Source organism: Tenrec ecaudatus, chromosome 4 (genome assembly GCF_050624435.1).
Source record: "Tenrec ecaudatus isolate mTenEca1 chromosome 4, mTenEca1.hap1, whole genome shotgun sequence".
Classification (NCBI taxonomy): Eukaryota; Metazoa; Chordata; class Mammalia; order Afrosoricida; family Tenrecidae; genus Tenrec; species Tenrec ecaudatus.
The window spans coordinates 6,965,775-6,970,584 of NC_134533.1; positions in this window are offsets into that span (position 1 = coordinate 6,965,775).

Sequence of the window (4,810 nt, forward strand, 5' to 3'; positions counted from 1 at the left end):
TTCACCACATTTGCTTATGCACACACTTTGTCTTCAGCGATCATGTTGGGAAGGTGAGCATCATGGAATGCCAATTCAATCGAACAAAGTGTTCTTGCATTGAGGGATTCTTGAGTAGAGGCCCAATGTTTCTGACCCATCTTAAAATGCTCTAGTTTTTTTAATATTTCCTGCTTTTGTTTCTATTGAAGTTTTTCTTTGGTTTGTTACTGTTGTTTTTCTGTTTTTGTTTACTGGTTTGGTGTGTGTGTGTGTGTGTGTGTGTGTGTGTGTGTGCTTTCCCATGTATGAAATCCAGGATAGGTAAATCCATAAAGACAAAAACTGGATTAACAGCTTATTGGGGGAACGGCAGGGAGAGCTGGGGAAGTGGGGAGCTAATAACAATGAGCAGAAGAAGGAAGAACATGTTCTAGAGCTGATTATAGTGAGGATTGTACAACGCTCTCTAATGTGATTGAACAATTGAATTATATGATATGTGAACTAAATGTCAATGAAACTATTTTAAAAAATATGAATCTGAGGAAATCAGAGAGGGTCTCCTTCTAACAGACTCAGAACAAAATACTAATTAGCAGTGATAAAATCAATGAAATGCAAGGACTTTGTTGCATTTAATTAATCAATTGTTTTAAAAATACATATTAATAATGCCATATTTTAAAATAGTCATAACCTAATGATTTAAAATATATCCAAGATGGAAATCTAGAAACCAGTTGTGTTAGATCTGGTTGACTAGAGAAACAAATCCAGGGACACTCATGTATGTATTAGAAAGAGTTTTTGTCCCGTCCCGCGGGAACTTCAACGTGGATCCTGGAGGAGAGAGTGGGAATTGGGGGTGTACAAGAGGCACGGAAAATGCAGACAAAACAGTATCTTGATCAAGTCTCATTTTAATGAACAAATAGTTACAGCTTATATCGGCCAGCAAGCAGGGGCGGGGGGGGGGGGGAAAGCATCCGTAGCACATGCAAAATAGGCTACTTTGGCAACAGGCCAATCAGGGAGTTCAGGGGAGCACGCTCTGCCCGTGAGTCAGTAACGGCTTATAGTCTTCAACCAGGTACGCCGTGGAGCGGCATGTTTATGCAAATCAAGCACAGGCGAGGACAATCTTTTACCCAATCAAGGGGAAGCAGGACACAGGTGCTTATCTAAAGAGCATCACACCTTGTTTGCTCAAGCTTTACAGCTGCAGTGCTCTGTCACATAGGCTGGGGTACCCAGAGCTCAGGCTAATAAATTCCAAGTAATGGCCGGGCCTCATGGTTCCGGACAGTTTTTTTTATCAAAGAGTAATTGTATAATTAAGAAAACATCCGAGCCCAGTCCAGATCAAGTCCATAGTCTGATATTAGGCCATATATTTGATGCTAGACTATAAATTCCTCTTCAGATTCAAGCAACACATGCCCATGCGGAATGCAGGAAAATCACAGGCCGGTGGGTGGAAAGTCCTGTGGATCCAATGGCAGTGGAAGCATCCCCAGGGCTCTGGCTGCCATCAGTGTGGTTCCACGTGGATTGTCAACAGGAAGGTGAAGTGGGGAGAGAGAGAGAGAGAGAGAGAGAGAGAGAGAGAGAGAGAGAGAGAGAGAGAGAGAGAGAGAAAGAGGAGAGAGAGAGAGTCCCACCTCCAGGGAGGAAGAGAGGAAGTTCCCAGTATCCTCATGAGAAGGCCACACCCGTAAGGAGAGATCATCATCAGACAGTGACCTGATGGACAGGCGAGACTCCACCCCTTCTTTCTTTAAGCAAGTTGACCTGAAATTGTGTCACTGCCACCCCAGTTGTCCACAGTCCACTGTGACTCGTGGTCACCGTGTGTGTCACAGTAGAACCGTGTCCCGTAGTGTTGTCGGAAGCTCCTTTTGTAGACATACAGGAGTAAGTGAAAAGGTATAGCTACCATCTAACGGACACACATTAAACAAAACGACTCTGACAGGCCCAGCTATTGTTTCTCGAAGGAGCGTCCGTCTCGGCCCATTCACTTCTGAAGGTGCTATTTCACCTCTAGTCCTTCCCAGAAGGAGATGGGCTCTTCGATTGACATCATGTCAACCCGACAGTTTTGAGTTCTTTAAGGGACTCCAATTAGCTTTCTTGCCCATGTTCTTTGAAGCTTGAGGAAGAAAAGGGGTTGCGAAGGGGCCGGATCCAGGCTGCGGCGGGGCAGGGTAAAGTCTTTCAAAGGAATTCTCAAAATGAGCAGGCACATTGTCACGGTGGGAACAAACAACACCTCCGCGCCACGCAGTTTTCAATCCCCGGAGACATCTTCCCAGGCCAGCCGCACTCATGGCGTGTCTTTTGAGAAAGCCCATGAAGATGGCCCTTTGGAAGCAGACAAATCCCATCCCTGCCGGCACTGGCCTCGCTCCCTTGAATTGCCGTGGCTCAGAGATCCCCTCAGAAGCCACTGTCTGGGTTGGGTCACGTTGAAGGCACCCCCAAGGAGGTGAGGCTTTCCACTCCAGGAGAGTTAGTCTCAGAATCCCACAGGGGCCCTTCCACTCGGTCCTGTAAGATCGCTATGAGTTGGTATCCTCTCGTTGGCAGTGAGTTAGAGTGAGCTTAACGAGGCTAAGGCGAGTTCCCTCCTTGTCTACGGCCAGTCACTGATCACAGGCGCATGCTTTCTTTGGAATCACACCCCGGCTATATGAACTAGAAGCCTAGAAGCAATACCTTCTGAATTGTCCCCGTGGATCACCAGGCCTTTCTTATGAGGCACCTCAGGGCGAACTCAAACCTCCAACCTGTCTGTTCGCATAGGCACCACTTGCAATTGAAACCATTCATTAGCTTGGGGGTTACTTGGATTTCAGTTTTACTCAGACACGATAATCTACCCAAATAACCCTATGCAGTCTTGTACACCTACGTGTTTTTCCCAGTGCAGCTCCTGTTCTGCTTTGTCTGTTAAAAAAACATGACCGTCCCCAAGTTCTCAAGTACCTGAGACTCACTCTATGCCTCAGTCTGTGGTGAGATCTGTGATAGTTTATTGTGCCAGCCTGGTCGATAAACACAAGTAGGATTAACTGAAGGGCAGAGGGATAAATGGCTCGGTGAGCCTCACCTTGCTTGTTCTGTGCCTCAGTTTAAAGGGGTACACTACCTGTGGGGTGCCTAGCCTGTGGACTGTGTCGCTGTAAGTTGAGGTCCCTTTAAGCCCTCACATTTAGAATGTTCATCTCTGGAGCTGGAGACCGACAGTTGATGACAGTTGGGGACCTGCCTTGCTGTTTGCTGCCTGGGTATATATAGCCCAGCTCTCTCTAGAGAAGGGGACTGGCAGCTCTCAAGCCTTAAAAGACTGCTAGTGTCTCACTGCTTTATAATTTAACTGTTAATTTCTTATATTATTTATCTGTATATAATTTAATGGTTCATTTCTTATATATCTATCTTTATAAATATATTTACATATAATTACTAGCAATCTGGTTTGTCTCTCTAGAGAACCCTGCCCAACACAAGATCTGAAAGCAGGAGCCACGTCTCCCGATGGTTCTCATCGCTACCCCAGCAACACATCATTGCGTCGGGAAGTATTTGACATTGAACTCACTGAGAAAACTCAGAGCATTTGAAAAAATGCTATTTACATCCTGCCTTATCCTTTCTTCTGCTCCCACAGTCTGATTTCCTATAGCAGGGTGTCCAGATTTCAGGGTATATGGTGGCTAGGGATCATGTCAACTAGACATTTCTGGATAAAAGATGGTGGTGGGACCCAACCTCTCAACTGCGTCCTAGCCTGATGACATTTCCTTGATGTCATTAGCCTTTTTGTATAAGAATGAGAGACACAGGGACTTCCTCTCTCCCTGCCCCTTTGCTTTTCTGCATGCTGGGATGCTTACCTGCCTCCAGGGGCAGCCTGATGTTGGCACCCCAACCCTGAATGCTGTTCGTGCTCTGCCACGTTTTCACCGACCTTGGATCCACACAACAACACCCTCAGCCTCTGTTCACCTGTTTCCTGCTTCACCCTTTCTGCATCATCATCCTGCAGATACATGAATCTAAGGATGCCCTTGGTTTGCCTGAAAATTACCAACTTGCATTGGACTGGGCTGGGATGACGTCTTAATATAGTTACCTCTTATAAAGTTATTTCGTGCATACTCATGAATGTCGCTGCATTTGTTAATCTAGACAATCCAGTCTAACATGCAGGTCTCATCAGACACATGTGAGACTGGTCTGACATTACTTAACCTTGCTGGTGTTCACCTGAACCTCGGCGCTTGCATTTGCCCATTCTTCTGGTACTAAATTGGCTTCTGATCTTACGCCTCTGAAATCCAGATGTATTCTTCAGTAGTAAGTGAAAACACCCAACTCTTCAATTTGTAGTAGTCATGTCTAAAGTTTTATATATATATATATATATATATATATATATATATAATCTTATAAGTTACTTTCTTTTCATATATATTTCACTTCTATGAGGGGGAGCCAGAAAGCACTGCCATTAGGACTCCAGTTCCAAGAAAGCTGATGGTGCCCGGCTATCAAAAGATATAGCGTCTGGGGTTTTAAAGGCTTGAAGGTAAACAAGCGGCCATCTAGCTCAGAAGTAACAAAGCCCACATGGAAGAAGAACACCAGCCTGTGTGATCATGAGGTGTCGAGGGGATCAGGTATCAGGCATCAAAGAACAAAAAATCATATCATTGTGAATGAGGGGGAGTGTGGAATGGAGACCTAAAGCCCATCTGTAGGCAACTGGACATCCCCTTATGGAAGGGTTGTGGGGCAGAGACGAACCAGTCAGGGTGTGATG